The 21,672-nt window shown below is 41.2% G+C and overlaps 1 pseudogene across 1 annotated transcript in view; it reads right to left on the bottom strand.

Moving 5' to 3' along the window:
- LOC149452327 (matrin-3-like) overlaps window positions 1–21,672 on the bottom strand; it is a 106,228-nt pseudogene that overhangs the window by 62,993 nt on the left and 21,563 nt on the right. The window contains exons 2-6 of the transcript XR_016314891.1: window positions 17,666–17,727; window positions 13,099–13,125; window positions 11,440–11,561; window positions 10,749–10,792; window positions 1,153–1,278 (exon numbers count right to left, since the gene is read on the bottom strand). The product of XR_016314891.1 is annotated as a matrin-3-like (transcript). The remainder of the gene's footprint in view (window positions 1–1,152; window positions 1,279–10,748; window positions 10,793–11,439; window positions 11,562–13,098; window positions 13,126–17,665; window positions 17,728–21,672) is intronic.

Raw genomic sequence — 21,672 nt, 5'->3', positions numbered from 1 at the left:
TTTGGCCCATAACTTTTCCAAGGTACATGTAACATTCCACCCACGGGTAGATTAGTATGCAGAATCGTCTGCTGAAGATCTACATATGAAATATAACATACCTGCTGGGATGATTAAGGAGATTTTTAATTCTGCTCTCCTGTTGATCTCACCTAGGGAAGGTAAGATACCAAATGATTTGTCTCAACGTGACCAATCTGAAGATATGCCTGTTTTTTGTGTAAGTCCCTCATATTCCAAGATATGAAATCATAAGGGGAAAATGGATTTTGAATGTGGTGTCTAATTTATTACTTCTGTAAAATGTCTTTGAACTCAGTGAAGGGCTTGGTTTATGCTTTTACGCTATCCCAGATTGTACATCTAGCAGACAGCTAGACCCCAGCTCCAAGGGGGTTTCTATAGCTTGGAGCTCCCTGCTGTGCTTTGGCTGCCTGTGACCTCTGCCATCACTCAGGCCACATGTCACCCCACAGCAAGGGAGGGGGATGAGAAAAGAGAGGGAGAGAGATCTACAAGATGGAGGGTTGGACCAAAATGGTTGAACCGCGTCCATCTTTGTGGGTACGATTGCTACAGTGACAACCATGTGTTAATGTTTCAGCTGGTATGGATGGGAGGGGGGACCCCACACGTTGTTTTTATTTATTATAGTGTCGGTTTTTAAATGTAATTACCGCTTTTTTTTTCTTCATTATGGCTCAGAGATTCAGCTGTCACTTTCCCCCCAGCTATATATATTATATACATACATACATATACACACACACACACACACACACGGCATATAACCCACATAGTCATTATTATGGCCTGCTCTGTGTCCTGTGATGTACAAGAAAGAAATATTAACCATAAGAATATTCAGGTCTGTGCCACATCACTAAAAAGCTCAACTGATGTTCAGATCTCACTTATTCTGCACAGACAATGACTGGGAAACCGGAAAACCGAGCTGTGAGACAGTGACACCTTCATTAAAAGCCTTGTACAGAGGGTGGAGACATACTAAAACAGGAGAGTCTCACCAATGAAGTAAAAGATACAGAATGTGATCTAACTAATACATTCCCACCCAAAACTAGAATAGATTTTGGGGTGGAACTGGTATGGAAGTTTTGTCTAAACATGTTTTTGAAAAGTTTTCCATACCTCGTTCATTTTACTCAGAATGAGTGTGTTGGTAACTGCACCAAATGGCTTAGCAAGTTTCAGAAGCTGGCTCCACAAGTTTTTCCCTCGTTGAAAGTCTATGATATGAACCACCCTGCCGCTGCCCTAAATAGATTGAAAAAAAAAATTTGTAAAGTCACTCGAATCTCAGTGTACTCAAGAAACAGGTACCTGAACAGAACCCCCCCACCCCCCATCCAAATTTCCTGCAAAGTGAGGGGTGGCTTTACAAATAATGATATTGCCTGAAACAGCATTACAATCATATAAGGATAAAAAGGGATTGTGGCAGAGGGACTTCATTTAAGATTCATTCACAACAGATCGCAGTGCAGGAAAACCGTGTTTGGTGCGCGTTTCCTGCATCACATTCAAAACGAACTGCCCTTGTGATCTGTAGCGGGTTTCCATGCAATTCCGACACCCCAAACACAGTGCATCTGCCTGCATTGGATCACATGGTACAGAAGTAGCATGCAATCCAGTTGCAGTGCGTTTTTTTTTAAAGTTGTGTGTGCTCTCAAATTGTACAGGAACGCAAAATGTGTTTTTTGTGCAATTCTTGGTGTGATCTGGCCCTGAAAATGAGCCTGTATTTACTTTAATATGTAAATAAACAGATTCACTTTACAGTAGGAAGAGTAAATGTTATTCTCCCTACCCCTTCCTGCCTTCAAGGGCCTTAAAATGCATCCAGGTATAGAGGAACATGTGACATCACATACCATAGCTGTTTAGCCCTTTGTAAGGCCCTTGTTCACATAGGACAAATCACATTTCTGTCCTGTGCAGGGACATAATCACCTGCATGGGGATACACAAGTATTCTATACATCCCCATGCAGGTAGTCCCATTCATGGTTGTTGGGTCACAGCAGCTAGACACAGCTGCTGTGTCCCCATATGACATCCATGTGGATGCTGGTGCGTCTCCAAATTCACCCAGAGTACATTCGGGGCCGTGCACCTGCACCCACAAAAATGTCATATTGGGAACAATGGCTGTATTCGTGTAACCGCTGTGTCCCAAAAGCCAACAATGGGCTGCCGGCATAGGGATGCACACAACACCTATGCATCCCTCTGCGGGAAAAACATAGCCTTGCACAGGGCACGCATATCATTGCCCTGTGTGAATAAGGCCCTAAGTTTAGATTTTTCCTGACAGTCAAATCTTAAAAAAACTAAAAAAAATTTTTTTGGACCAACAAAACACGACATTTTAAATGTTACCTCTGGCTTAGTAAAGAACCCTTTCACACTGCCGTGCAACAATGTTGCCACAGAGCAGGTGCAGCGCACCTGCAATTTTTTTGTGTGAGCTAAACGCGGTTTCCTATAGACTTCTATTGGATCAGGCATTTTCCACTCTGTATTTTCTACACTATACCACTATACACTATTTCCCGTGGACTTCTGATTGTCTGTTTTTGATGCGTTTTCTAAAAGCGCACCAAACATCCTGCATGGCTTCAGAAAACACACCAAAACAGACAATCTAATGGAAATCTATGGGAAAGCACAGGTGAAAAACTGCAGCCTGGCAGTGTGAAAAGGGCTTTTAGGGCTTAGTGTAGAAAAGAGTGAAAAGTGGTCTACATATATAGGTTCTCTCCTGAGGATGCTGGGAGCTGTGCTGCGCATGACTGGCCCTGACAATTTAGCGTACACTACAGCAGACATTACTGAGAACGTGTTTAAGGGACCAGAATTTAAAATAGGCACAGAAATAAAGGCAGCAAAGCAATATATTGTGAAATCAGACCAGAATAAAGTGTATTTTAACTTTTGCAGCCAAATTTGAGAACACCCTGCTATGTTTGTTATGTGCTCCCATTTACATAGCATACCAAAAAAAAATATTAAAAAATATTTCTTACCTTAGAGGTTTCTCAGGAGGAGGCGTCATGACCAACTGTAAGGTTTGTTTGAACAATGTTAGAATGAGTTTGTCTCAGGTCTGTCCTTGTTAGGACAGAAAGTGTTCAAATCTACTTCCAATTGATGATGAAGATCTGCCTATACAGTTCGGACAGGGTTAATTATGGCACACACAGCTGCCCAGACCCCTGAAACAACTGCCTTCCTTCCTTTTTCCTTGTTGGAGGGTCCAGAATAAAGCATTCAAAAAGGGCAGGCTAAAGGTTGTTTTTTTAAGTTACGCTATGTGCATGGAGACATGGTTACAACTCTAAAGTAGGGGTTTTCCTGATTTTGCTGCAAAAGCAGAAGCATGTCCCATGTTCTGAAGGCAGTTGGATCCTGTAGAACTCTTCGTTGCAGTGATGACAGGTCCTCTTCCTAATGCTGAACTTGAGGTGCAGCGATGGTTAAAAGCCCTGTGCAGACGACTGCCCCCTCGTCCATTGAGAATACATATTTCATTGATTACACTGCATGTAACATGATCTGTGAATGGGGAAGAGGGTTCTGTGACTCAACTGACTCTCCCTCATTCACTGGTTATATTACATGCACTGTACACTATGAAAGAAACTTTCTCGATAGAGGAGGAGGGAGGAGGGGAGTCCCAGTCATTAGCTTGTTCACTGCAACTTCACAGAACACTCAAGAGTCATTAGCTATCTCAGTCTTTGAAGTTCAGCAGCAGGAAGAGGACTGGCATTCCTGCACAGAAAACTTCTACAGGATCCAGCTGCCTGCAGACATCACTACAGGTAAGTTAAGTCACTAAAGCTAGAGATTTTTTAAGCTAAATTATAGCTTTAGGCTTCATTCACAATAGCACAGTCAAACTTTCCAAACACATATAAATGTATGAAATTATTTTTCAATGGTGCCATTCACACTGCATTTAGGTGCAGTCAATTAAGCTGCGTTTAGAGAAAATAGAATTCTTTGAGTCCAAGATCCAATTAGACATTCTAAACAAGGCTAAATACAAAGGAGTGTAAATGCACCTAAAACTGATTTTAACCCTTTGAGGACCGTAAGATTTTGGAACGCCAAAAGAATCAATTTTTTTGTTTTTAAAGTTCGTACACTTCAGTTGCTGTAGCTAAGCCATTTCATGAAATAATTGGCAAAAAGCTAGATCCATTTGTTGTTGTTTTTTTTTTTTCATTTAAATATTTATTTATTTTCAATATAATATACACATTTCTTCATCAATTTCATATACAAAAAAATCATTTTGCAAACCCTAAATTACTTTTCAACCCCTAATTTCTTCCCTCTACCACCCCCGAACCCCCACCAAACCCCCCCCCCTACAGTGCCCCCATTTTCCCAATTAATAAACCCTCCCACTCTGCATACTTCTGATGACTTTTCCCTATATAAAATATACAAGAACTTCCTCCTTATCCTAAGATATTACTTCGTAGATCTTGCTACAAAATCTTCCCATTTTCTCCACTTCTTAAAAAATAACCCCATCTTGTCTACTTGCATGTAATATAATTTCTCCATCTTACATATCTGATTTGTTCTTTCTACCCAATCCTCCTCTCTTGGTATCTCTGGTCTATGCCAAAACCTAGGAATCAGACCTTTAGCCGCGTTCAAGTAATGCCATACACCAGAGTCTTTATATCTATTTACTGGTAGATCTGTACTATGTAATAGACACACCTCAAGGTTCAATCCTATTTTTATCCCAGTGATTATCAAAATTAATTGGACTATTTTCTCCCAGAAGGTTTGTATCATTGGGCACTCCCACCATAGATGATATAAGGTTCCAATTCTTCCACATCCCCTCCAACACTCTAAAACCTTTCCCCCATTCATCTTGTGTTCCACGTTTGGTGCAATGTGCCATCTCGATAAACATTAATAATTTACCTCCACCTCTCTCATACTTATATTTTCGTGTATCAACCTATATATTTTCCCTTGTTTTTCCTCATCTATCTCTAGTTCCAAGTCTCTTTCCCATTTTGCTATGTACAGTGGCTTTGTGTGTGTGACTAACTCGGTGAGAATCTTATATACCTTAGCTGTGCCCCGTTTCCCATCTCCGCGTGCGTCTAACAACCTCTCGAACAGATTCCAATCCCTTCTCATTCTCATAGGTTTCGGAAGATTTCTAACAAAGAGTTTTAATTGGTGATATCTCCATTCATCTATTTTAATAAAAAGTTCTCTTTTATCTGTTTTCAAGTCCTTAAGTGTTCTCAACTGCTGTCCATCCATTATATCTCTCAGTTGAATATCCTCTTTTTTAAACCATTTTCCTAAACTCTCTTCCCTACCTGGGGGAAAAAAATCTGTGTTCCTAAGTGATATTAATTGTGAATTGAAATCCCATTTCATATATTTGTGCAAATTATCCCACACCTTAAAAACATTTACTGTGAAAACACTCGTGGAATCTTTTAAACCTCTATACTTTGCTGGGACCCATATATTTTTACTCAGGGTAGATCCGCTTAATTCGTTTTCAATCTTAACCCACCTTTTCCCCTCCGGGTTGTGTGTCCAATCGTACTTTCTCGCTAAGATTACAGCTCTATAGTACCTCTTAATGTCTGGCATTCCCAATCTTCCCTTCTCCTGATTTCTACTCAGTAGGTCGTATGATATTCTAGGTTTTTTATTTTTCCATATATATCTTGTTAGCATCTTTTTTATTACTTTAAAGAATGCCTCCAGGATTTTAACTGGGACCATCTGAAATTTATATAAGATTTTAGGTACAATTACCATTTTTATCAGATTTATACGCCCTATCCAAGACGGGTTACCTCTTCCCAATTTCCTTAATTCCTCCTTGATCTCATTTAAGAGTGGAATATAGTTTAACTTATATAAATTCGTATGAGAAGCAGATAATTTAACCCCTAAATACTTTATCTCTCTATTTTTCCATATAAAAGGGAATTCTTTTTGTATTTTTTCTTTTTCGCTACTTGGGAGATTAACATTTAAAATCTCAGTTTTTGATGGATTAATTTTCAGGTTTGCTAGCTCCCCATATTCCTTTAAGCTCTTCATTAAGTTGGGAAGTGTTATCCTCGGATTTCCCACATAAAACAGCAGGTCGTCAGCGAAAGCTGCCACTTTATGTTCTTCACCTCCTATCTTCACCCCTGTTATATCTATATTCTTCCTAATTGTTGCCAGCAAGGGTTCCAGCGACAGTACATACAGCAATGGGGACAGTGGACATCCCTGTCTAGTTCCATTTGACATTCCTATAGTATCTGACTTCTCCCCATTAACCACTATAACCGCGGAAGGTTCTCTGTACAGCTTTCCTATCCACTCTCTCATTCTTGCTCCCACTCCTAAAGTCTCCAGGGTATCCATCATAAAGCTCCAGTTTACTCTATCAAATGCTTTTTCAGCATCAATCGAAAGCACCACTACCAGCGTTTTCCCCTTCTTGGCCTTCTGGATAAGCAACAGAGATCTTAAACCGTTGTCTCTACCCTCTCTTCCTGGCACAAATCCCACCTGATCTGGCTGGATCCAATCTGGCATTAGATCTTTTAATCTATTTGCTAAGACCTTTGCATATAACTTTGTGTCGATGTTCAGAAGTGATATTGGTCTATAGCTAGAGCATTGAGAAGCATCCTTCCCCTCCTTTTGGATTAATACCACATGGGCCTGTAAAGATTCCAGTCTCATCTCCATCTCTCCTCCCAGGGCATTCATATATTCCTCCATTTTTGGTAGTAACAAGTCACTATATTTTTTATAGTACCTCACTGTATAACCATCTGGGCCTGGACTTTTCCCCTTTATGGTACTTTTTAATGCACTTTTTATTTCTTCCTGCGTTATTTCCATATCTAGGGAATTCAATAGATCCTCTCTTAACTTCGGTAATCCTGCGTTTTTAAGGTACGCTCTTCTTTTTTCTCTACTCTCTTTACCACCTATATTGACTAGGTCTTGAGGGGCAATATTATACAACTTACTATAGTATTCTTTGAACACTCTAGTGATCTCTTTGGTAGAATAAACCATTTCTCCTTTAGGATTCCTTATTTTTCTACATAATTTCTGTTTTTCTTTTTCCTCAAAGCTCTCATCAAATATCTACCTGGTCTATCTGCCCATCTATATCTCTCACTAGCAACTTTATTAAAGATTCTTCTCTTCTCCTCCTCCAACAATAACCCTAGTTCTCTCTTTTTTACCATCTTCTGTCTTATCTCATCTGTTCTTTTATTTTTATGTGTCTGCTCCAGTTCACTTATTTCTCTTAACAGTCCAGTGAGTTTCTCTCTTCTTTCCCTTTTCTTTTTTGCCCCAATCGCAATCAGTATACCTCTTATATAGGCCTTATGGGTCTCCCACACTGTGGCCACCGACACCTCCCCTGTCTCATTCTCCTGAAAAAATCTTTCGATTTCTACTCTAATTTTCTGGTCGACCTCCTGATCTAGAAGGAGAGCCTCGTTCAACTTCCATCCTGACAAACATCTCCCCCACCTCAGTTTCAATGTAACCGGAGCATGATCAGAGATAGAAATCTCTTCAATTTCTATTTTGTCCACCCTATCTATGAGTTGGTGGTCAACTAATATGTAGTCCAGTCTGGAATACATCTCGTGGGCATTAGAAAAGTATGTGTAATTTCTCTCTTTTCCATGTGTCACCCTCCAAATATCCACCAATTGACACTCATACAACACGCCCTTCAGATTTTTCAAAGCTCTACCTCCCTCTCTCTGCACAGATGATGTTGTGTCCATTTGTGGGTCCATGCAAAAATTCAAATCCCCCGCCACTATCAGAAGACCCTCCTTAAATGCCATCAATTTTCTCAAAACTCCCTTCAGGTATACCTCCGGTTTCTTATTTGGGCAATAAATATTCACAATAGTACATTTCTGTTCTTGTAATCTACCCTTCAAAAATAGAAATCTCCCCTCCGGGTCTGTTTCTCTATCTTCAATCTCCCACCTTATATTCTTTGCAAACCCTATTGCTACACCCTTAGCTCTTTTAATCGGGGAATCAGCACAGAACCATGTTGGATAATTTCTTGAGTACAACTTTACGTTTGATTTAATTTCTAAGTGAGTCTCCTGCAAAAAAAACCACTGAAGCCTCTCTGTGCTGCAACTCCCTGAAAACTTTAAACCTCTTCCCTGGGCCGTTCAAACCTTTTACATTATATGTTAAAAATCGCAAGTTTTCCATCAGTCTTGTATCGATTTATTCTTATTCCCCACTCTAGCGTGCAGGGGCTTAACCCTAAGACCCCCCCTAACCCTCTTGTCATATCCCTCCCCCCCCCTCCCCCTAGTCACCCTCCCACTCTCACCCCTCCTACTTACTCCGCCCCCCCCCCCTATTTAGGCCTTCAAGCTGCCTATCAATCATTTGTGGTAATGAACCCACCTTTGATTTTTATACCTGGGGATTGAACTCCTCCCATGTACGACTTACCCCACCTCCAACCACCACGGTTTCCCATGCTTGCTTTGTTTCTTTATACTTAGCGGTGCAATTTAAAGAGAAAGTTAGGGAAGAAAAAAAAAAAAAACAAAAAAAAAAAAACACACTATCCCAACTAACTCCTCGCTACCCCTCCCCTACCTACTTCCTGCCATGCTTCTTTTCCCCTAATACCTATTTCTATCTCTGTTTCCCACCCACTGATCCTCGTTCTCTGCAATTCCAGTCTGTCACAGAAGTCTCTTAAGTCCTCAGGAAACCTCAAATATGCTGTAACACCGTTCTTCCATCCAATTAAACACTCTGGGTTACCCCATCTGTATTGCACATTCCTTGATCTCATCTGCTCTAACAGGGGCCTCAAAGCTCTTCTTCTCCACAAAGTCTCGTGCGATAAGTCCGCAAACATCTGGAAATTTATATCTCCATACTGAATAGTTGTTCTTCCTTTAGTCCTTCTCCAAACCTCTTCCTTATCTCCATATTTTTGCAACTGAACAATCACATCTCTTGATTTTTCCTTCGCATTACCTTGTTGGAGCTTTCCTGCTCTAAAAACTCCATCCAGTTTGATTTCCTCTGTTTCAGGTCTGTCCATGATGGAATTTAACATTTTACAGACTATTTCTTGTAGTTCTCCCCCTTTCAGGATATCTGGGATTCCTCTTATCCTCAAGTTGCTTCTCCTGGACCTGTTCTCCTGTACTTCTGTTTTATACTGCAGTTGTTTCTGCATATTCCTCATCATAGCGGACCTTTTTTCTAAGTCTGTAATGTCTTGGGTATGTTTGTTAATTTTTCCCTCCATTTCTTCCGTTCTCATTAGCAGGTGCCCTAGATCCTGACGTATATTTGTCATTTCTTGCTTAATAGTTTTTTCCAGATCCTTAAACATTTCAGCCATCTCTCCTTTATTTGGCACTTGTAGATCTTTTACCAGGTCTATCCTCACAGAATTTTCTTTCCACTGTTGTTTACTACTTTCCAGGCCCAATGACAATCTAGGACTGTTCTCCAAGGAGGTTTCCATTTCCCCTTTTTCATTTCCACTATTGGCCCTTTCTGGAGTCGCATTCCCCTGGGAGGTGTATTTTTTAATTGTACCCGTCTGGGACCCTTTAAGCCCACTTCCTTTAACACTTTTATTCTTCATATCTTCTGCACTGACTGTGCTCTTTACTTTTTAATTTTAAGCTGTATATTGGGGTATTGATGTCAGACAGGCTCTGTCAATTTAACACTTCCTTTTCTTTTCCCACTTCTCACTTTCCAAATCCCCTGGGAATCCCCCTTTTCTCTTTATGGGCAATTTTAAAGTCCTTTCCCACAAGTTAGCAAGCTTAAACAATTATATGTGGTTCTTGCGTGTGGACTCACCCTTCTTCACCCACTCACCCAGTGGGTCGACTTAGTTCCTCAGCCGTCCACTCACTACACCTGGCCAATGTCTCTGGGGGATTCCTGCAGGGTCTCCTATGAACTGTGGATGTGGGTCCTGTTCCTCTTTCCTCTCCTGTACGGTAGGATTGGGGTTTAAACCGGCGTCTCTGCTCTCCTATCTGGGACCCGGCACTTGACAGGGAACCGGCCGGCATCTCAGCTTCCCAGAGCTCCCTTGCGGCCAACCCACGTGCTCACTCCTCCTTACTCCATCTCCCTGGCAACCGATCAGCTGATCACGGGTCTCCGCAGCGCGATCACCTCCCTGGGCTCCGCTCCCGTCCCTTCAGAGCGCCGGCATCTCTCCCCCTGGAGACCTCCTTGCTCAGGTAGGTCTCCACAGGTCTGAACAAAAGGGGGTTTCCGTGGTGGTCTGGCTCGGAGGCTGTCGGAGAGCACTCACATCGTGCTCTCCGGCGCCGCCATGGTTAGGCTCCTCCCATTTGTTGTTTGTTGATAAGAACTAATATTTTGACTCAAACAAAAAAAAAAAAAGAAAAAAAAAAGTTTTAAGTTCTTAATCAGATGATGCACGCAATTAAAAACATGGGACAAATACGTCCCTTGGTCCTCAAAGGGTTAAGCAGAAACCTCTAAAAATGCAGGAAAACAAATTTGGGGAGGCATAAAAGTTGCCTGTACTTCCCAGATGACTTCTCTTTTGTCTAGAAAAGCTAAATGCAGGGGGTACCAGAACGAAGCCTTAGGAAAGCAAATATTTCAGCAGGAACCCATTTCAATGAAGATGCACAAACCATTTTCCTTGGCATTTGTCTTGGTCCTGGTATATCTTCATTTCCTGCACAATTAAAAGTAAAGCATTACGATTATAAATTACAGGTAGAGCAAAGAAAAAAAAATCTGCAGATATTACTGGCACATTGTGGCTGTCCACACTAAGGCCTTGTTCACACCATATATGCATAAAAACTTGCATAGATTATTCTGGGCTTCTTTAAAGCATGTGCATAGACATGTGTATTTATTATGTAGGTGTCTGCAAGGGCACAAAGAAAACAACTATTCTCTATGTGCTCGGTTCACACCACAATGTTGATGTCACATGAGGCTTTTTTCTGCACAGAATACATTGCAGTCTTTCGCGCAGAAAAAAATCTGCACGATAAGTGTTTGGTGTAAACAAGGCACATAGAGAACAATTGTATTCTGTGAGCCCTTGCAGAAACAGGTACAGAAAAAGTCGCTCTCTGCACATTGTGTGAAAGAGGCCTAAATAAACCGCAAAAACCCATAAAAGTCACTTCCTTATCTGATTGTCAAAGTAGTTGCAAAGTTTAAAATTTGTTAAATAAAAACACAAAACGTGTAATAAATACAACAAAACACCATGTACACAAACTAATGCAATGGGCTGCAGCAGGTGACAGAGAAAATATTACTTCCTAAAATAATGAATGGATGTTCAGACACAGACTTCACACTCACCTAGATGACCCCAAAAATTCACATGTCGATTATCAGGACCGTCCATGTGCATTGTTGGAGGGGGTGGTCCCAGGAGTCCAGGGGCTTGATGGGTTGACTGCTGCTGTGTGTAAGGATTGGCCCTGTAAAGAGTTTTATATGTATTTTTCCTAAATTCACAATTTCAGGAAGATACATAGAATGCAAGTACACTACAATGATCAGAAATCACTTATTTAACACTGAAAGGATATGTACAGCTTAAATCTCCCCCATTACTTGAATACAGTTACTGGAAAACATGCAAACACAGGAACTCCCAGACTCTATAAGCAAATATCAAATTTCGATTTTCAAAAGTCAAATCCAAGTCATATCTATTCACAACTTGCATCTCTCTCTCAATTGGTCTTACAACAGTCATACAGCCAAATATTTCGCAGTACTTTAGTGTCCTCTTTCATCACAAAAAGCATGCTGGTGGGCTTATTTACTACTCAAGGCTGCCACTAGTACAAACATGCAAGTTCTATAAGTACCATATAGTGAACACCATACTGTAAGCTATGACTTCACTGGCTATTGTCATTACAACTGAGAAGTTTAAAATAAAATTCATCTTGCCCACACAGGGCACTGTAACAGTCTCTGCAAATAGTGCCCACAACCCCCGACCTCCTTCTATGCTCCCATTACCAGTGGTCCCCCATGGAGGTATAAGAAGAATGTAGCTGCTAGACCCAAGTACTGTCGCAGAGAAGGCGGTCAATCTCTAGGTCAAGCACCATCCCAACCCTGGTGGAGTAATGTCCAGCTCTCCCAGGTCACCAATATCAGTCATTTTAGCGACAAGGAAAAAAGAGGTAGAAAGGAAGGTGTGATGACTTTGCAGAGACACAGCAATTGGTGTGATGGCTTTGCAGAGACACTGTCTGCACAGGCAAAGTGACAGCATCTCTAACCACCTGACAGTCATCATTAGCAAAACATTGCATTCAGTAAGCTACATAACAATGGTGATGGCGATAAAGTGGTTAAATATATAGTACAGATTTCATCGCCTGTAGTGCACTAGCATAAAGATTCCCAGAGAAGATTACAATTCCCCCCTTTCTAGAAACACTTCTCTGAGTACACCAAGTAGTTTGTCTAAATACAGATATAAATATACTGTTACCATCTAAAAACTCAAAAGAGAAAAAAAAAAAAGAAAATCAGAATAGATTACAGCCAAAGAAGTCTAGGCAGTGGTAGGTTAAATGGTACCATAAAAAGGGCCAAAGTAGTAACCACCTTCAGGCAAGGTTAGCTTTACAGGGTTTGTTTTGGCTAACCACATAACTGCTATGGCATATTGTGGTTATGGGGGTAATATGGCTCTATGTTTAACCTGTCAGTGTATTATAAGCTAGCTAAACCAACACCAACTAAAGTGCCAGCACTCTGAGGTTCAAACTTCAGTACAATCTCTGTGGAGAGCCTGCTTTTGGGAAGTATACTTAGCCTCAGTGCCAGATGGCTCAGCCCCCTTCTGACACTACAACTCTTGTTCAAAGCAGTTCAATGCCAGTTCTGACACGGGCCTGTTGAATGGTTAGGAAAGGGCCTAGTGCCAAATCAAGTCAATGTTCAGTAAAAGTACATAGTGTAGGTACAGTTCATTTTATCATTAATACTTACATTCCATGTCCATTCCATTCTGGAAACCTGCATACGAACAAAAAGCAGACAAGCAATACATTAGTTTAACTCAAAATGACAATCCAGAATAGAAATCTCTAACAGCAAAAATCTAATTTTAATTAAAAAATTATATAGAAATTCTGGATAAATAATTGCACTAACATATTTACAGTTACAAAAGGTCTTATTTTGCACTTTAGGCCTGGGTCATCTTACACCTCAGAAGGACAGGTGCACTTTTAGTGGCCAGTAGCACTGAATGTCTTCCAAATCTCTACACAAAACTGATCATCTTGAAAGGCCTTTTAATTTATCAACCAAGAATGGAAAAATGATTGTATGCAATTCAAAAGCTAGAAAGTCCATTATACAGGATCCAGTAGGCACTTTCAGGAGCCAGGTAACCCTTCTTAACCACTTGCCAACCAGCTAAAAGTAATTTTACTGCTGGCCGTTGGCTTGTCTAGGTACCACAATGTACCCATTTGCTGTAGCAAACTTCCTGGTTCACAGGCGCACGCCCCCTGTTGCTCTGTACTGTGGTGGGACACAGCACAAGTTTGTCAGCAGGTTACAGTCAATGATTTTGGCTGTACACCTACGGATGGATGTGGGCCAGCCACAGCATAGAGATCTGTGAGTTTGTAAACAAAACACACAGGATCTAGCTGGTTCTTCCTTCCTGATCTCAGCTGCCATTCAGAACGGAGATCAAGGAGAGACCCAGCCAGATCTGTGAGTAAAAGCAGCATACATACACTTGTTAGTGTCATTAGTACAGTGTACACTATTATCACTGATCACTGTATTAGTATCATTAATAACATCAGATAGCATCAGAGTCAGTTAGTGCCAGTCATTGATCCCCGCCATTACTAGTATAGTGTTTTTACTGGTCCATATCATGGTCACAATCAGATAGTATAGTGTATATCCTGGTCATAGTCAGATAGTATAGTGCCCCCAAAAACGTAGTGTTAGCAGGATCAGCCCCAATCACCGCCACAACTTGCCAGTATAATTTTTCTGATCACTGATACCTTTGATAGATTGTCTGGAAAAAACAAAGTGTTAGCAAGATCAGGCCTGATCTTTGCTAGCACTAGCAGTTCATTTTATTTCTAGTGCATAAGCAGTCCCTGATTGCTAGCCTGGAGCTCACTTTCCCATAGTTGCCACTAGATACCTGTAAAGTGCACAAAATGTCCAAAACATTTACACTAGTGAGAAAGTATATAGGATTCTGAACATGACAGATGAGAGCGAAGGGAAGGCTTCACTGTCAGAATCAGGCTCAGAATATAAACCTGTTGAAAGCAGTGGCACCCTGATAGCTAGCTCGGACAATGGTCAAGAGGTTCCTGCTAAAACCAGGCGTACCCAACCCCATGTTGCTGAACTGCTAGAAACACATAACTATGATCAGATGCAGCAGGCCGCAAGCACTAGCTCTGCATGACTTTTTGGTGATCTGGCAAGCACCAACAGTGTAGTACATTCTGGCCTTTTAGACATCAGAACTGAAGCATTTCATGGTGAAGTAGCGAACACCAGCAGTGCAGTACAAGCTGGTGAGGTGGCTAGCACTAGTAGCATAATGTACCAAGAAATCGAGCACAGGCCTGTAGGGCCCATAGTAGTCTTCCAGAGGTGCTTGCAAACCCTAATTGGCTGCCCACAGATTCAGCAGCATCTGTTATCCCCCCCATTCACAGCCCAGCCCGGGTTCAGGTGGAAATAGCCAACTTAGCAAGGCCCCTTGACTATCGAACTATTTTTCACCGAAGACCTCTATAATATGATTGTGAACCAAAGTAATGTTTATGCCCAAAAGTACATTGCCACCAACCTAAATTCATACCTTGCCAAGTCATTCAAGTGGAAAGCTATCACGGTTTCTGACTTTAAAACCTTTTTGGGCCTAATCCTTTACATGGGCATTACAAAAAAGAATGAATTGCAGTCATGTTGGTCCATAGACCTGATTCATCATGTCTGTGCTTTCTGCTGCAATGGACAGGAAAAAAATAGGAGATAATGCGTTTTAGGCAGTTCAGTGACTAACTTCTGTCGCCCCTGGGGTGACCCCGACTATGATTGGCTCCTCAAATTACCTGTCCCAGAAAATATGCAGATGTGTATACACCCCAACAAACATTATCTCCCCACCAAGTGTGCCAGATATGGGGTCAAAATGTATAAGCTCTGTGAGATGGCCACAGGCTATATATACCGCTTTAGAATTTATGAGGAGAAATATGACAGTCAAGTGGAGCCCTCCACATGCCCAAAACTACATTGGGAGCAGTGGCAAGACAGTGTTGGACTTTATGTCACCCTTCAATATGGGGTTCCATTTGTACGTGAACAACTTTTATGCAAGCGTGCCACTTTTTAGACATTTTTTCCTTTAAAAAAAATTGGCTACTGTGGCATGTGACCTAAATTGCAAAGGTTTCTCCTAATGGCTCGTTAACACCCAAGTTAGAAAGGGGGAGAACGCCTTCTTGAGGAATGAATAACCGCTAGCGTAAAATGGAAGGACAAATGTGATGTATTTATTCTGTTTACTTACCCAGGAACGGTGGTCCAAATTCACACGGCGTCTGGTGTGGTTGAAAAGCCTGTCTGCATCCACAACTATAATCTAAATATGGGAGGTGTAAACTTTGACAACCAAATGCTGAAGCCATATCTAGCCTCCCACAGAGTTAGACACTGGTACAAAAAAGTGTTAATATATTTATTCAATTAGTTCTATACAAAGCTTTTGTAATTTACAAAGCTACTGGAAAAGCTTGATCCTCCCTAAATTTTCAGAAGTGATCGTCTCAGCCCTTTGGTATCCGGAAGGTGCTGTGGCCCAAACTCCAAACACAAGTGTCACCCCAAAAAAGATGTTGTATATGTGGTAAACCTGTAATAAGGCATGAGGTTTTTGTCCCTGATGTCCTGACCATCCTGGCCTCCGCATCAAGAACTGCTTCTGTACACCATGGCACACTATAGCAGTCCACACAATTTTGCACAAGAAAGATCTCTAAAGATGTTAGGTAGTCAGGAAACGGTCTATCAAATTTTGAGAGACCCTAAAAACAAAGACTGGTAAGGTTATTGTTCTGAAAAAGTTAAGTTATAAAAAAAAAAAAGGTTCAGAAACAAAAAAGTTGTTTTTTGTATGTTATTGTTAAACTTTGCAGGACTGTCAATCAGCTGTGGCACTGATCTATGTATTCTGACAGCAGCAGCTCTGTCAGTGCCCACAGGCTGAACGAAAAAACAGAACATTACAAGTACGCCCAACATTAGGAGTGTGGCAAAAACTCCTAATACTGGCCATACATGTAATGTTTTAGAGGCCCTAAAATTCCACGACAGTTCAAACATCCCCCAAATGGCCCCTTTTTGGAACGTAGGCACACTGAGGTCTTTGCTTACAGGCATGATGAGTCCATTAGATTTTATTTTTTCCACATTTTCTTTCTTCATTTTCCAAAAACTTGTGGCACCAAATGAGATCTGAAAAATACTCACCATGCCTCTTTGCAAATACCTTGGAGTGTCTACTTTCCAAAAAGGGGCCATTGCATTTGGGGAAAACGTTAAAAAAAAAAAATTATTTTAACACAAAGCTGTCACTTTAATGAGATAATTCACACACATGCTATGGGTATACGTGGCATTACACCCCAAAACACATTTTGATACTTCTTCTGAGTAAGGGGATACCACATGTGAGACTTTTTGGGAGCCTAGCTTTGTACGGGGACCCAAAATCCAATGGGTACATTCATGCTTTCAAAAAAAAAAAAAAAAATACGTTTTTTTTTTTTTTTCCCATTTTCCAAAAATATGTGGCACCAAATTAGATCTGCAAAATACGCATCATGCCTCTTAAATACCTCAGAGTGTCTACTTTCCAAAAAGGGGCCATTGCATTTGGGGGGTGTATGTACAATCCTGGCATTGTAGAGCCTCAGAAATTGTTATAGGTATTCAGCAAATCAAATGCTCATGTTAAGCCCTTGTGAAAACCTGAAGGTGCTCATTGGATTTTGGGCCCCCATACGTGGCAAGGCTCTCAAAAAGTCTCACATATGTGGTATCCCCATACTCGGGAGAAATAGTGGAATGTGTTTTGGAGAGTAATGCCATGTGTACCTATGACATATGTGAGAAATCTCAAAGTGGATACCAATTTTCAAAAACTTGTGGTAAAAAATAACATTTTTCAAAAACACAATATGCTTCTCTGCAAATACCTTGGGGTGTCTACTTTCTAAAAAGGGGTTATTTGGGGGGGTGTGTACTGTCCTGGCATTTTAACGCCTCAATAAATGTAATAGAAAGTCAAAGTCGCTTAAACGCTGCGTATATTCCAGTACATATACACACCTTAGTTTGTACACACTATAACTTTCACACAAACTTGCACAGCACAGCCATCCAGAGCACTGTACTCTCAGTGAAGCACACACACACACACACAATATAAAACACTCCCAGCACACAATTAACCCTTTGATCACCCCTCTTGTTAACCCCTTGAAAATACTTCACAAACAATTTGAGCAGCAGCAGACGTTGGCTTTTATGGTATCTTCCATTGACGTGTTCATTCCAGTTCTACAAAAAAGAAAAACTTTATTATGACATTTTTTTCAAGCAACACAGAGAAGTGTTGAGCAAGAGAAGCCTAGACTCCCAATTACAGCCATAACTTTAATTTTCCCCCTATTTGTAAGAATTCTTATACCCTGTCAGACTGATACTATTTAATTCCATTGAGGATCAGATCCCCTTTGATTCACATGTGGAAAGCAGGACAAGGTAAAGATGTTTCTCCCAGAAAGAAAGATGTCTCTAACCGTCAACACTCTTTCCAAAGTAAGAATTTGTGCTGGAGCCACATATGCTCTAAAAAAAAAAAAAAAATTAAAAAGGCAACCCTATCTTTGCTTTAGCACCCCAGCTTACATACACTATATGATAAAAGGTTTTTGGACACCTGATAATCTCAAGTGCAATAATATATGGCGAATATTAAGTGACATCACCTAATTTTTGAGTGCAGGTGTTTCCAGTTAAGGTTCATGTTAATGTTAGAGCATACAAAAGAGTGTGTTTCCAACCTTGTGATGACCGTTTTAACCCAGGTTCACACTGCAGTGCAGGATAACGTATGTAATTTGCACAAGAATCGCACCACATTCCTGTTCGAATCACATGCAAATGTCTGTGCGCTGCAATTTGGGCCATACATTTTGTATGGATCAAATCGCATCCGCACCAAAAAGGTTCAGGGCTCCTTTTTAAATCCGCACCTGAAATCGCATTGCATGGGTGTTCTCACCCATGCGATGCGATTTCTGGCAATTGCATCGCGTTTTGTGACCTGTTTCGGGGTGTCAATTTATCATCAACACCCTCACCAGATGGCAAGAATAGGATGAAATTACAACGCGGTGTGGGAAACATACAGGATTCGCAGTGTTTCCCACACCGCATTAATGCGTACCCAGGCTAAGCACGTGACTGTGCCCAAAAGTCAAGTCTAAAATGATATGGTTTGATGAGCTTGGTGTGAAGGAACCTGAGTTGCCTTCACAGAGCCTTGACCTCAACCATATTGAAAATCTCTGGAATATACTCAAATGCCTATTGGATGCCAGAACTTCTCATTCAACATCCGTACTAGAGCTCACAAATGCTCTTTTTACTAAATGGGTCAAATTCCCACAGACACGTTTTCCGGTGGAACCTGTTATAGCCCCAAAGTGTTGTTCAGTTGTGTATCAATGCTCATGGTTTGGGAATGGCATATTTAACAAACACGTATATTGTAGGTGTTATGGTCAGGTATCCACAAACACTTGATCATATAGTGTACCTTTATCTGCAGCAGGAGTTCCAGCTGACTGGTACTGCTACTTAAAGGATAAATTCACTTTTGTAACATGTTACACCCATATTCAGGGTGTAACATGAAACAAATGCACTGGCCCCTGCACCCCCCCCCCCCCCAAATCACCTGTTTTAACAGCTTTCTGGCGATCTTGCCTCCCCCCCCACCCACCCAGATATCACAATCTGAAAGAAACACCTATCCTGCCTTTGCAGCTGTCAGCTTGTAGTTCTCAATGAACTTCCTGGGTGCCTCGGGGCACTTTTCCTCCCACTGATACAAGACACTATTCCTTTCCTGCCATCAACAATGGAGCATAATTACTGCTACTAACCAACAATGAGGCACTATTTCTCCCACTGACACAACTATAGGGCACTATTCCTCCCACTGACTCCAACAATGGGGCACTATTCCTCCCACTGACTCCAACAATGGGGCACTATTCCTCCCACTGACTCCAACAATGGGGCACTATTCCTCCCACTGACTCCAACAATGGGGCACTATTCCTCCCACTGACTCCAACAATGGGGCACTATTCCTCCCACTGACTCCAACAATGGGGCACTATTCTTTCACTGATACCATCCATGGGGCACTATTTTCCCCCACCGACACCAACAATAAGACACTATTCCTCCCACTGACACCAATGATGGGGCACTCACTATTCCTTCCACTGATACTAATGATGGGGCACTCAATTACACCAACAATAGGACACTATTCCTCAAACTGACACCAATGATGGGGTACTATTTCTCCCACTGACACAATTCTATTCCTCCCACCAATGAAGGGGCAGTATTCCTCCCCCTAACACCAAAGATGCGTTGTTTACTTCCACTGATGCTGGGACAATTTCTACTTCTAATGGCCACAGTCCAGCCCCCCCAAACGTCTGATGAACAGTAAACTGGCCCTATGTTTAGAAAGTTTGGAAACTCCTGCTGTAGAGGCTCGACAAACAAAAAATAAATGCACATCTTTTTTACCTGCAAAAAAATGTGTATTTATTAATTTTTATTAAAAGGTGAACTTATCATTTAAGGATGCTAAAGAACAACAAAGCAGGAAAACTTCAGATAGAATGGATTTGCAAAGACTGAAGTATAAAAAAAAAAAAAAAGAAAGGTGTCTCCCTGATAAAAGTATGTTGTAAAAAACCAACTCAAACAATTTACTGCACTTTTGCATTAAAGAACAGGATTCTGTGTGACAACTAAGGTTGTATACTATGTACCAGACTTTAGTAAGGTAACAGGTTACACCTGTAATTAGGATGTAACATGTAACCAATGCAGCTTCCTGCCCTCTCCAATCCCCGATTGTGACAGGAGGGGGATCCAATTTAAAAACAGCTCTGACTGCACAGCCACGCCATTCATTCACACAAGTTCCATCTTCCACCGCAGTAGACCGACTGTAGTTCTCGATGAACTGCAAGGGCACTGTATGTACGGAATGTATGGGCAGACAGCTGTACTAAAAGTCTGCAAGAGCCAGACACTGCACCCGTGGTCTGCTGATCACAGATGCAATGCAATGCAGTCTCTGCAGAGAACAGAGACTGACATACAGTGCCTTGAAAAAGTATTCATACCGCTTAAAACTTTCCTCTTTGTCATGTTACAACCAAAAACGTAAATTCATTTTATTGGGATTTTATGTGATAGACCAAATACAAAAGTGGCACATAATTGTGACGAGGAAGGAAAATTATAAATTTTTTACAAACAAATATCTGAAAAGTGCAGCATTCATTTGTATTCAGCCCAGATACCCTTACCTAAAACCTAGTGGAACAAACTGCCTTCAGAAGTGACCTAATTAGTAAATAGAGTCCACCTGTGTGTAATTTTATCTCAGTATAAATACAGCTGTGAATCCCACAGAGGTTTGTCAGAGAACATAACTGAAAAAAACAGCATCATGAAGGTCAAGGAAAAACACCAGACAGGTCAGGGATAAAATTATGGAGAAGTTTAAAGCAAGGTTAGGTTTTAAAAAAATATCCCAAGCTTTGAACATATTACGGAGCACTGTTCAATCTATCATCCGAAAATGGAAAGTGTTTGGCACAACTGCAAACCTACTAAGATATGGCCGTCCACCTAAACTGACAGGCCAGACAAGGAGAGCATTAATCAGAGAAGCAGCCAAGAGGCCCATGGTAACTTTGGAGGAGCTGCAGAGATCCACAGTTCAGGTGGGAGAATCTGTCCACAGGACAACTATTAATCATACACTCTACAAATCTGGCCTTTATGGAAGAGTGGCAAGAAGAAAGCTATTGTGGAAAGAAAGCTATAAGAAGTCCCGTTGGCAGTTTGCCAGAAGCCTTGTGAAGGACACAGCAAACATGTGGAAGAAGGTGCTCTGGTCAGATAAGACCAAAATTGAACTTTTTGGCCAAAAAGCAAAAACGCTGTGTGGCAGAAAACTAACTACACATCATCCTGAACACAGCATCCCCAATGTGAAACATGGTGGTGGCAGAATCATATTATGGGGATGCTTTTCTTCAGCAAAGGGAAGCTGGTCAGAGTTGATGGGAAGATAGATGGATCCAAATACAGGGCAATCTTAGAAGAAAACCTGTTAAGAGTCTGCAAAAGACTTGAGACTGGAGCAGAGGTTCACCTTCCAACAACCCTAAACAT

The sequence above is a fragment of the Staurois parvus genome, unplaced genomic scaffold (assembly GCF_062004578.1).
Source record: "Staurois parvus isolate SC_StPar_1 unplaced genomic scaffold, SC_StPar_1.0 ptg000479l, whole genome shotgun sequence".
Lineage (NCBI taxonomy): Eukaryota > Metazoa > Chordata > Amphibia > Anura > Ranidae > Staurois > Staurois parvus.
The sequence above is the reverse complement of the archived record's forward strand: the minus strand, read 5'-3'. Positions and strand labels throughout refer to the sequence as shown.